Consider the following 13582-nt stretch of genomic DNA (forward strand, 5'->3'; position numbering starts at 1 on the left):
GGCTTCTATACACAAGGAACTGGAAGCAAGTGAGAAAAGTCCCAGTGGATATAGGTCCTGCAATATTTGGAGAGGTTGGCTAAGACAGGGTAAGAAAAGCAAATCATGAAACAAAGCTAAACACAATATGACGTCTGTTGAGCTTTAGTTTGTCTCCCTTTGAGCTGAGAGGAGTCTCTGTCTTTCTTTTAGCATCTCCCTTTTGCCAGGTATTTGATCCATAGTTTTTGTTTCTGAGTTAAACAAAATCTCTGCCCTAAAGTTTAGTAGTAGCGGGTATGGGGGTTGGCAGTGGTGATGGGGAAACAGACTTTTCTTTAATGGAATAATGGAACTTTTTAAAAATATCAAGTGTAATTGACATACAATATTGTATTGTTTTCAGGTATACAACATAGTGATTTGATATTTTTATACATTATGAAATGATCACCATGATAAGCCTAGTTACCATCTCAGTCTAGTATACCCAGTCATTATACAAAGTTATTGCAATATTATTGACTGTATTTCCTATGTCATACCTTACAACCCCATGACTTATTTGCTTTGTAACTGAAAGTGTGTACCTCTTAATCCCCTTCCCCTAACTACCCATCTTCTCATGTCCCTTCCTTCTGGCAATTATCAGTTTGTTCTATGTTTTCTCAATCATTAAAACAATTTCTGTCTTCTTCGTTGGTTTTTAAGATTCCACACATAAATGAAATCATATGCTATTTGTGTTTCTCTGTCATATATCAAAATAATACCCTGTAGGTCCATTAGTCTTGTTGCAATGGCATAATTTCATTCTTTTTATGATGCGTTTTATTTGTGTGTGTATACCACATCTTCATTCATCTATCGATGGACACTTCAGTTGCTTCTATATCTTGGCGGTTTAAACAATGCTGCAGTGAATATCAGGGTGCATATATCTCTTAGAATTAACATTTTCATTTTTATTCAGATAAATACCCAGAGGTGGGATTGCTGAAGTGTATAGTAGTTCTGTTGTTAACTTTTGGAGGAACCTCTGTACTGTTTTCCAACTCACATTCTCACCATCAGTGCTTGAGTTTTCCCTCTTCTCCACATCCTCCCAATACTTGTTATTTTTTGTCTTTTTAATAATAGCCTTTCTAGCAGGTGTGAGGTGTTTTTCACTGTGATTTTGATTTGCATTTCCCTATTGATTGGTGATGTTGAACATCTTTTCATGTACCTTTTTTCCATCTGCATGTCTTGCCTGGAAAAAAAGCTATTCAGATCCTTTGCCAATTTTTAAATTGGATTGTTGTATTTTTTTAATGAGTTCTTTGTGTATTTGGGGCATTAACCTTTTATGAGACATATCATTTGCAAGTATCTTCTCCCATTTAGTAGGTTGCCTTTTCATTTTGTTGATGATTTCCTTTGGTATAGAAAGACTTTTTAGTTTGATGTTATCTCATTTGTTAATTTTTGTTTTATTGCCATTGCCTGAGGAGATAGATCCAAAAAATTATTTTATGACCAGTGTCAAAAAACTTTCTGGGTATGTTTTCTTCTAGGAGTTTTGCTTTCAGTCTTACATTTAAGTCTTCAACCTATTTGTAGTTTATTTTTATATATGGTTTAAGAAAGTGATCTCACTTCATTCTTTTGCAGATAGTTGGCCAGTTTTCCCAACACTATTTATTGAAGAGGCTATCTTTTGCCCTGTGGTATGTTGCTACCCCCTTTTTCATAACTTAACTGACCATACAAGTGTGGATTTCTTTCTAGGGTCTCTGTTTTGTTCTTTTGATCTATGTGTTTGTTTTTATGCCAGTATCATATTGTTTTGATGACTATAGCTTTATATTGATAGTATAACTTGAAGTCAGGGAGCTGGATACCTCCAAGTTTGCTTTTGTTTCTCAAGGTTGTTTTAGCTATTTGAGGTCTTCCAAGTTCCATACAAATTTTAGAACTATTTGTTCTAGTTTTCTAGAAATGTCATAGGTATTTTGATAGAGATTGCATTGAATTGATAGATTGCTTTGGGTAATATGAATATTTGAACAATATTAATTCTTCCAGTCCATGAGCATGTTGTATCTTTCCATGTATTTGTATCTTTTTCAATTTCCAGTGTTTATTGTTTGCACAGTATAGGTCTTTCAACTCCATGGTTAAATTTATTCCTAAATAGTTTTTATGACACTGGAATTGTTTTCTTAATTTACATTTCAGAAATATTATTATTAGTTCATTAAAGTACAACAGATTTTTGCATATAAATTTTGTATCCTGCAACTTTACAGATTCGTGTATTAGTTCTAATAGTTTTTTTTTTTTTTTTGTAGAGTCTTCAAGGTTTTCTATATATAGAAATCAGTTAGAAATAGTAACACATAGTTGCAAATAGTTACAGTTTTACCTCTTTTTTCTACTTTGGATACCTTTTATTCTTCTTCATTTTCTTATTTCTGTGGTGAAAATTTCCAGTACTATGTTGAATGAAAATGGTGGACATCCATATCTTCTTCCTCATCTTAGAGGAAAAGCTTTTAGGTTTTTATTGTTGAGTATGATGTTACCTGTTGATTTATTATACATGTCCCATATTACATTGAGGCGCATTCCCTCTATACTCACTTTTTTGAGTTTTTATCATAAATGGGTGTTGAATTATGTCAGAAGCATTTTCTCTATTGAGATGATCATATGATTTTTATATTTAATTTTGCTAATACGGTGTATCACACTGATTAAATTGTGGATGTTGAATCATCCTTATATCCCTGGAATGTCTCTTTTGGTCTTGGTCTTTTAATGTAAGATTGAATTCAGTTTGCTAATATTTTGCCAAGGATTTTTGCATTTATGTTCATCAGGGATATTGGCCTGCAATCTGCTTTCTTGTAGTGTCTTTGTTTGGTTTTGGTATCTATATAATACTGGTCTTTATATCTTTTAAAAATTACTTCTGACAGTCTCTGTCTTTAATTGATTAATTTGCTCTGTTTACATTTAAAGTCATTATTGATATAGTTGAATTAATATCTACTGTATTTGTAACTGTTTTCATAAGTTGCCTTTGTTCATTTGTCATCACAGTTTTAATTGAGCATTTACAATGATTATATTTTATCTGTTAGCATATTAATAATACTTATTTTAAAAATTAGTGTTTGCCTGCTGCTGCTTCTGCTAAGTTGCTTCAGTCATGTCCGACTCTATGTGACCCCATAGACGGCAGCCCACCAGGTTTCTCTGTCCCTGGGATCCTCCAGGCAAGAATACTGGAGTGGGTTGCCATTTCCTTCTACAATGCATGCATGCATGCTAAGTTGCTTCAGTCGTGTCCGACTCTGTGCGACCCCATGGACAGCAGCACACCAGACTCCTCTGACCATGGAATTCTCTAGGCAAGAATACTGGAGTGGGTTGCCATTTCCTTCTCCAAGTGTTTGCCTAGACTGTGCAATATACATTTTTAACTAAGTACACTTTCGAGTAGCACTATGCTATTTCATATGCAGTGTAGCTACCTTATAACAGAGTATTCTCAGTTCCTCCCTCTCATCTGTTGTGCTTGTTCCCATTCATTTCACTTACGCATATGCTATAATTACCCATTTTATTGTTAGTATTACTTTGAACAGTTATCTTTCAGATTGATTGATTAGAAACAAAAACGAAGACTTTAAAAAAAATCCCATGTCAATGTATGGCAAAAACTATTACAATATTGTAAAGTAATTAGCCCCCAACTAAAATAAATAAATTTATTTAAAAAAAAAATGTATTCCCTTTCTGATGTGCTTCATTGCTGTATGTAGATTTCTGCTTTTGATGTATCTCCTTTTTCTTCTCCCTAAAGAATTTTTTAAATTTCTTGTAAGGTAGATGTACTGAGAGTGAATTTTCTAAGTTTTTTTAAAAGTCTTATTTCTCCTTCACTTTTATTTTTTATTTATTTATTTATTTTTAAATTAGTTTATTTATCTATTTTTTAACTTTACAATATTGTATTTGTTTTGCCATACATTGACATGAATCCACCATGGGTGTACATTTGTTCCCCTTCCAGGTCATCCCAGTGCGCCAGCCCCAAGCAACCTGTATCATGTATTGAACAAGGATAAGTTTCACTAGCCATTTAATTTTATGTTAGTGTCTTTTTCTTTCAACACTTTAAATATTTCAATTCACTTTCTTCTTGCATGATTTCTTATGAGAATACCACTGTAATTCTTAGGTAGGGTGATATTCCCTGATTTCTTTTAAGACTTCCTTTTTGTATTTGGTTTACAGAAATTTGAATATGACATGATTAGGTGTAGAGGTTTTTGTTGTAGTAGTAGTTATTTAACCTGTTGGCATCTTCTGAGATGGTTGGATATGTTTGGTGTCTTTGATTTTGGAAAGTTCAGTATTTCTTCAAGTGTTTCTTCTATTCTTATCTCTCTTTCTTCACCTTGTATTCTCATTATATATATACTAGGTCTTTTGAAGTTGGCCCACATTTCTTAGATGTTCTATTACAGTTTTTTGCTGTTATTCTTCCTTCTTTTTTCTTTGCATTTCAGTTTGGGAAGTTTATTGACCCAGCTTCAACCTTACTGATTCTTTCTTTGGCCATGTACAGTCTACTAATAAACCTGTCAAAGGCATTTTTTATTTATGTTACAGTGTTTGTGACTTCTCACGTTTTTCTTTGGATTCTTTCCTAGTGTTTCCATCACTCTTCCATCACTCTACTTACATTACTCATCTGTTCTTGCTGACAATTAATTTTTACATTTGAGCCCTTAACATATTAGTCGTAGTAACATTAAATTTCATATCTGGTAATTCTGGTATCTGTGTCATAACTGAGTCTGATTCTGATGCTTGCTTTGGCTCTTCAAAGTTTCCATCTTCCCACCCTCCCTCCCCTCTCTCCGTTTTCTTTTCTTCCTTCTCCTTCCCCTCTTTCTTTCTTTATCGTATCTTACAGTTTTTTGTTGAAAGATGTACATATATTAAGTAACTAGTAGTGAAGTATAGATGCCATTAGTGTGAGGATTTATGTTAATCTGGCTATAAGTTTGTGTTCAATGTTAGCTGGAGCTGTAGTTGCAAGAGACTTCAAATTCCTCCAGTATTCTTGTTATTATCTTTCCTTTTATTTTTGTATTCCCATCTTAACTTCTGCAGAGAGAGTCTGCATCTTTCATATGTAATTCACTGTACTCTGGATCCCTACTGGTGTAGTGGTCAGGTGTAGGGGAAAGAAGGTATTATATAATTCTGTGACTAAATCTTGGTTTAATCTTGTGGCTCTGTGACTGTTACAAATATTTTTCGATTGATAAAGATCTTGTTCACTCTTAAAGTGTAACGGGAAGGGTAGAGGAAGCCACAGTGGGAGAAATGTTCTTTCCCAGCTGGGGTAAGGATTTGGTAAAGTCTTTTTCCCTGGAGTTTAGGTTTTCCTGATGGAAAGTGCTCTGAATGCATTTTGCAGTGATTTTTCTTCTATCCCCAACCCTGCCAGAGCCATAAGATATTCTTGAATCTTCACAGTGAGAACTTGGTGAGCTGCATTGAACATGTGGTGAACCCCTTAGATTGTGATCTCCAGAATTTCTTCTTATACTAGTCCACACTATCAACAATTCATAAAAATTACTAGTTAAGTGCTCTTATCTGTTGCTTCAGCAGCTTCTGCTCCAGGTACGCAGATCTTGAATGTCTCTCTGAATGAGCCTGCATGTCCAGACGGTGGAGCGACAATTAGCCCTACAAATTCAGTTTTATGTTCTGTTCAACAAAAGTCACTGGATTTCAGTTTATCAAATGTTTTCTTGCCTTAAGGACAGATGTGATAGCTTCTCAACTTTTTACATGTTGGAGCTCTATCTGGAAGTGTTGTTTTTATTATCATTATTCAGAAATTACAATAATTTTGGCATATTGATTTGAGAATGCTGCTAATATATTTCTCAGTGGTCAAATTGTCTTTTGCATTTAGTGTGACCATTTATTCTTTTATAAGCATTATTTTGAACCTGATTTATGTTTAGAATAACTACTCACACTGAAAAGAAAAAAAATTATAATTTTGTTTGCTTCTCTAGAATCAGGTATCTAGTAATCCTATCTCTGAAGCACTGCAGCTGGAAACCAGGAAATAAGAAAAATAGTCCCCTGAACAGTTAATCTAAACCTCACAAAATGCAGGTGTTAAACTTCTTAAAGTATAATTTTGGTATAAGCAAAACTATCTATAATGCTTATAAAAGTTATGAAGCATCATGTTGTAATCATCAACTATGAATCTACCACCTGTCATAAAAGCTAGACCATTGCTAATACTTTCAAAGCTATCACCCATCTGTAGGTCTGCTATTCTCCTGGAGATAATTACTCTCTTAATTTTTAGCCATATAATGCACTCATTCTTGGAAAATTTTTTCTTGCATATATATTCCTAAATAACATAATCTTGAGCATTGTTTGATTTTTAGTTTTAGTAAAATAAAGTAGCATTCTATATGCAATCTTCTGTATGCAGTCTTCTGGATTTGCTTTCTTTTATTTAGTTTTTTATACACATTCTCTGTGCCCAGTGGAGGTAATAATGGAGCTAATAATGGAGCTAATAATAATTCACTATGCAAAATTGAGGTAATAATACTTCAATATTTCACTGTATTTTTATATAACAGTTAAACAGGTTACTGCAGCCATGAAATTAAAAGATGCTTACTCCTTGGAAGGAAAGTTATGACCAACCTAGATAGCGATTAAAAAGCAGAGACATTACTTTGCCAACAAAGGTCCATCTAGTCAAGGCTATGGTTTCTCCAGTGGTCATGTATGGATGTGAGAGTTGGGCTATAAAGAAAGCTGAGCACTGAAGAATTGATGCTTTTGAACTGTGGTGTTGGAGAAGACTCTTGAGAGTCCCTTGGACTGCAAGGAGATCCACCCAGTCATCCTAAAGGAGATGAGTCCTGGGTGTTGATTGGAAGGACTGATGTTGAAGCTGAAACTCCAATACTTTGGCCACCTGATGCGAAGAGCTGACTCATTGGAAAAGACCCTGATGCTGGGAAAGATTGAGGGCAGGAGGAGAAGGGGACGACAGAGGATGAGATGGTTGGATGGCATCACTGACTCGATGGACATGGATTTGGGTGGACTTGGAGTTAATGATGGGCAGGGAGGCCTGGCGTGCTGCGGTTCATGGGGTCGCAAAGAGTCAGACACTATTGAGTAACTGAACTGAAACAAGTTAATATAGGAAATAACTTCGAGAACAGTTCCTAGCATATAGATCATGCTTTTTATCTTTGTTAAAGAAAATATACTTGTATTCATCCATTTTTACTGCAATATCAGTTCAGCTCAGTCACTCAGTCGTGTCCGACTCTTTGTGACCCCATGGACTTCAGTATGCCACGCTTCCCTGTCCATCACCAACTCCTGGAGCCTACTCAAACTCATGTCCATCATGTCAGTGATGCCATCCAACCATCTCATCCTCTGTCGTCCCCTTCTCCTCCTGCCTTCAATCTTTCTCAGCATCAGGATCTTTTCCAGTGAGTCAGCTCTTTGCATCAGGTGGCCAAAGCACTGGAGTTTCAGCTTCAGCATCAGTCCTTCCAGTGAATATTCAGGACCGATTTCCTTTAGGATTGACAGGTTGGATCTCCTTGCAGTCCAAAGAACTGCAATATACTGCAATATATATCATATTTTATATACAGTTGTTTCCTCTTACCCACAGGTTTTATTTCCAGAGTTTCACTTACTTGTGGTCAACCACAGTCTGAAAATATAAAATGGAGAATTCCAGAAACAAACAATTCACATTTAAATTCTTTGCCATTCCAAGGAATGTGATGAAATCTTTTGCTGTCTTGCTTCATACCTCTGAGGATCCTTAATGATTGACATTGTCTGCTCTAGATATCCAGCCATCCACATGATCATGTCTCAGTGATCCGGGGTCACTTCAAGAGGATATGCCTCCTTTTGAGGTGTCATCAGAAAGTCAATAAAGCCAAATACTACATTGTTGTTATTGTTATTCAGTCTCTAAGTCATGTCTGACTCTTTGCGACCTCATGGACTACAGCATGCGAGGCTTCCCTGTACTTCACTATCTCCCAGAGCTTGCTCAACTCATGTCCATTGAGTCAGTGATGCTATCCAACCATTTCATTCTCTGTCATCCTCTTCTCCTTCTGCCTTCAATCTTTCCCAGCATTAGAGTTTTTTCCAAAGAGTTGGATCTTCACATCAGGTAGCCAAAGTATTGAAGCTTCAGCATCAGTCTTTCCAATGAATATTCAGGGTTGATTTCCCTTAGGATGGACTGATTTGATCTTGTAGTCCAAGGGACTCTGAAGAGTCTTCTCCAGCACCACAATATGAATGCATTACGATGCCTGAGTCATTTGCCTCACTTTTGTCTCATCATATGGGCATTTTATGATCTCACATCATCATCATAAGAAGGATGAGAACATTACCTTAAGATATATTGAGAGAGAGACCATATTCACAGTATTTTTATTACAGTATATTGTTATAATTATTCTATTTAAATATTGTTAACCTCTTACAGTGCCTAATTTATAACTTAAACTTTATCATAGGTATGTATGCATAGAAAAAACATAGTGTATATAGGGTTCAGTAATCTCTGTAGCTTCAGGCATCCACCAAGTTCTCAGAATCTATGCCCTGCTGGTAAGGGTAGGCGACTGTATACTCTAAGTTATTAATTCATTCTCCTGTTGATTGGCATTTGCATGATATCCAGGTTTCTGTTGTTACAAATAATATGGATTTGAATATTTTTACTCATGTGCTGTCTTATACCTGTGTGAGCTTCTTTAGAGAATATACTACCAGTAAAATTGCTGTATCACAGAGCTTGAGTACATTTAGCTTCACAACATTGTTGCCCCCATTTATACCTCTATTAGTGAAACATAAGAGGTCTTGCTGTTCACATCCTTGTCACTTGGTATTGTCAAACTCGTAGATATTTGCACTCTAGATTAGGTAAATAATGGTTTATTTCTGTGCATTTGCAGAAGTTCTAATAACATTGAGCATTTTTTAAATGTTTATCCTTCAGATGTCTTCTACTATAAAATAACTATTTGTATCATTTGCCCACTTTTCAAGCTGATTAGTGTGTGTGTGTGTGTATGCAGGATATTGTTGTACTCTGTAGGTTTTCATGCTAATCTTTTCCAGTTAAGTATGTTATAATGACCACACACTCTATGATTTATCTTTGTTCTCGCTTTGTGGTTTACTTGAAAAAGATTTATTTGAATTAGGTCTTAATTATAAAGTAATCAAATCTATATTTTTCATAGGTTTACTGCTCTTTGTGTTTTGTTGAGGAAACTCTTTTTAACCTAAGTTACAAATTTATTCTCCTATGTTCCAAAATGTTTCAAGTTTGGGATTTCACATTGAAGTCTCTAAGTCCTTTTATATATGATAAAAGTCGATAAGTCCTTTTATATATGATATAAGTAAGGACTGCATTTTTCCTAGGTGAAAATGAATATGTCCTAATATACTTAAATCCCTACGTTGATTGACTTTTTCATTCTTTGCACACTGATTTGCGGTGGCACCAAACCACACATAAATCTTTCATATTTGCATGAGTCCATTTATGAGCTCTGTATTTTGTTCCTGTGATTAAACCATCAGTTTAAACACTAATACCACACTGACTTACTTACACAGATTTTAAATGCATCTTGATTTTTATATTTTTCTCTTCTATAGAAGTGTCCTAGCTATTCTTCATTTTATGCCCATATAGATTTTAGTATAAACTTTCTAAGAAGTTGAATGTTTTATTGGAATCACATTGAATGCAAAGATTAATTTGAGAAGAATTGATGAGTTATATTGAGACTCCTATCCATTTGCATGGTGTGTGTGTGTGTATACACACATGTGTATACATTATATATATATATATATATATATATATATATATACACACACACACATATATATTATATACATACATATACACATTTTATATATCTATATTTTATTTAGGTCTTTTAAAATATCTTTCAATAAAGTTTTAAAATTTTTTTCCGTAACTTTTAAAATATTTTACATGTCCTTGAGGTACTTTTTTTTGCTGCTGTTTAGAATATCTTAAAAAAATTTTTAAACACTATTGTTGCTATACAGAAATTTGTTTTACTACTTCAATATGTTAATAAGTGGATTTGCTTTCAGATTTTCTGTGAATTGCCCTTAAGCTTCTGTAGTCAATCAATTCATTTATGACATCATAATTTTATATTAGACATTTGATAGATTTGTTAAAATTTTCAAAAAAATGTAACCATTTGTCTGTAACTTGTCATGGATTTCTTTGTAGATAGCCATATTTTCTATGAAAATGTTTGTTTTGTTCTTTTTCCAATCCTTATATTTTTACCCTCATTTTATTTTACTTATTCAAATATTCAGTAGAATATTGAACACAGTTAGGTATAGTAGTAGCTTTTCTTGGTTTAAAATAAAATTCTTCTAATATTTCATATTTAAGAATGATCAGTAGACTAGGAATAAGTGGCCTCTGTCATGTTAGTTGCTTTATAGTTCTAGTTTGTTGTTATGATTTGGTGTTGAATATTATCAAATGCTTATTTCTTCATCTATTGAACTATTGACATGGTTTTACTACTTCAATATGTTAATATGTGGATTTGCTTTCAGATTTTCTCTGAATTACCCTTAAGCTCCTGTAGTCAATCAACTCATTTATGACATCATAATTTTACTCTTCTGGATTAATTTTTATAATATTTTTTGGAAATATTTTAATTACTGATTTAATTCCTTTAATGAATATAGGCCTTCTAGGGTATATTTTCAGAAGTTATATATTTTTATGGTTTTCCTAAATTAAACTAACTTTTCAAAGTTTTTGTTAAGTTACTCATACCACTTTCTTTTTTTAAATTGAGATATAGTTGATTTACAATATTGTGTTACTTCCAAGTGTCCAGCAAAATTCACTAATAATTTAAAATTCATTTTCTGTAGTCTGTTACAAGATATTGAATATAGCTGCTTGTTCCATACAGAAAATTCTCGTTGCTATTATATTTTATACATGATAGTGTATATTTGTTAATCCAGTACTCTTAATTTATACCTCCCCCCTTCTCCTTTGGTAGCCATAACTTTGTTTTATATGTCTAAGTCTAGTTTAGTTTTGTAAATAAGTTCATTTCTACCATATTTTAGATTTCACATGTAAGTGATATAAAGTATTTGTCTTTCTCTGACTGATTTACTTAGTATGATAATCTCTAGGTTCATTCATGTTGCTGCAACTTCTGTTTTACGCTGAGTAATAGTCCATTGTTTGTGTGTGTGTGTGCATGCACACACACATACACATACACACCATATATTCTTTATCCTTTCATCTATTGATTGACATAGGTTGCTTCCATGTCTTGGCTATTGTAAATAGTACTGTTATGAATATATGGGTGCATGTATCTCTTTATTTTTCTGGATATATGCCAATGAGTGGGATTGCTGGATCATATGGTAACAGACGCAGATGACACCACCCTTATGGCAGAAAGCAAAGAACTAAGGAGCCTCCTGATGAAAGTGAAAGAGGAGACTTGGCTTAAAACTCAACATTCAGAAAACTAAGATCATGGCATCTGGTCCCATCACTTCATGGCAAATAGATGGAGAAACAATGGAAGCCGTGAGAGACTTTATTTTGGGGGGCTCCAAAATCACTGCAGATGGTGATTGTAGCCATGAAATTAAAAAACACTTGCTCCTTGGAAGAAAAGCTATGACAAACCTAGACAACATATTAAAAAGCGGAGACATTACTTTGCCACCAAAGGTCAATTTAGTCAAGGCTATGGTTTTACTAGTAATCATGTATGGATATGAGAGTTGGACCGTAAAGAAAGCTGAACGCTGAAGAATCGATGCTTTTGAATTGTGGTGTTAGAGAAGACTCTTGAGAGTCCCTTGTACTTAGGGGAGATCCAACCAGTCCATCCTAAAGGAAATCAGTCCTGAATATTCATTGGAAGAACTGATGCTCAAGCTTAATACTCCAAAACTTTGGCCACCCGATACAAAGAACTGGCTCATTTGAAAAGACTCTGATGCTGGGAAAGATTGAAGGCAGGAGGAGAAGGGAACGACAGAGGATGAGATAGTTGGATGGCATCACAGACTCAATGGACATGAGTTTGAGTAAGCTCTGGGAGTTGGTGATGGACAGGGAAGCCTGGCGTGCTGCAGTCCATGGGGTCACAAAGACTCAGACATGACTGGGTGACTGAACTGAACTGCTGGTATCTCTATTTTTTTTTTTAAGGAACCTCCATAACCAATTTACATTCCTATCAACAGTGTAGGAGGGTTCCCTCTATTCTACACCCTCCCCATCATTTGTTATTTGTCAAAGCTTTGGTGATGGCCATTTTGATAAGTGTGAAGTGATATCTCATTGTAGTTTTGATTTGCATTTCTCTAATAAATAGTGATATCAAACATCTTCTCATGTGTCTGTTGAACATCTGTATATCTTCTTTGGAGAAACTTCTATTCAGATCTTCTGCCAATTTTTTGATTGGGTTGTTTCTTTTTTGATATTGAGATATTCCCATATTTTGGAAATTAAACCTTTGTTAGTTACAGCATTTACAAATATTTTCTTCCAGTCTGTAGGCTGTCCTTATGTTTTGTTTATGGTTCCCCTTGCTGTGCAATAGCTTATAAGTTTGATTAGGCACCATTTTTTTGTTTGTTTGTTTTGTCTTGGAAGACTCAAGAAAATATTTCTATGATTTATGTCAGAGAATGTTTTGCCTGTGTTTCTTCTAGGAGTTTTATGGTATCAGTCATAGTCTTTCAGTCATAGTTGTCTTTTGGCTTGCAGAGTCTTAGTTCCCTGATCAGTGATCAGACCTGTGCCTCAGCAGTGAAAGCACTGAGTCCCAACCACTGGATTACCATGGATTTCTACCACCTTGCTGAGTTTATTTTGTGTATGGTATGAGGGAGTATTATAAATTCATTGATTTATATGCAGCTCTAGGTTTCCCAAAACAACTTGCTGAAGAGATTGTCTTTAAAAAAGAGACAGAGAGATTATCTTTTATTTATTGTATATTCTTGTCTTCCTTGTTGAAGGTTAATTAACCATAGGTGTATGAGATTTTTTCTTGGCTTTCTATTCTGTTCCATCGACCTATATGTTTATTTTTGTGTCAATATCATGCTGTTTTGATGACTAGCTTTGTAGTATTTTCTGAAGGACCTGGAGGGTTATGCCTTCAGTTTGGTCTTTTTTCCCCTCAAGATTGCTTTGGCAATTCTGAATCTGTTGTAGTTCCATATAAATTTTATTATTATTTGTTCTAGTGAAAAATGTCAGGAGTAATTTGATAAACATCACATCAAATCTGTAGATTTCTTTTGAGTGGTGTGGCCATTTTGACTACATTTATGCTTCTAATCCAAGAGTATGGGATGTATTTTCATTTTCTTGAGTCATCTTCAGTTTTCTTGATCAGTGTTTTATAGTTCT

The 13582-nt window shown here is 34.4% G+C and overlaps 1 long non-coding RNA gene across 12 annotated transcripts in view; it reads left to right on the forward strand.

Annotated features, from left to right (window-relative positions):
* LOC145507395 (uncharacterized) overlaps positions 1–13582 on the forward strand; it is a 721493-nt gene that overhangs the window by 449302 nt on the left and 258609 nt on the right. For 2 of the 12 annotated variants that reach the window (XR_014054820.1, XR_014054821.1), the window contains one exon: positions 7730–8015. The exons of 8 other annotated variants lie outside the window; for them this stretch is intronic. This is a non-coding gene — a long non-coding RNA (uncharacterized LOC145507395). Of the gene's footprint in view, positions 1–1632; positions 1689–7729; positions 8016–13582 lie in introns of those variants that run through there. 2 more of the 12 variants (XR_014054824.1, XR_014054822.1) reach the window with 1 other exon arrangement.

Source organism: Giraffa tippelskirchi, chromosome 5, assembly GCF_054371585.1.
Source record: "Giraffa tippelskirchi isolate mGirTip1 chromosome 5, T2T-mGirTip1v1.2.pri, whole genome shotgun sequence".
In the NCBI taxonomy this organism is placed as follows: domain Eukaryota; kingdom Metazoa; phylum Chordata; class Mammalia; order Artiodactyla; family Giraffidae; genus Giraffa; species Giraffa tippelskirchi.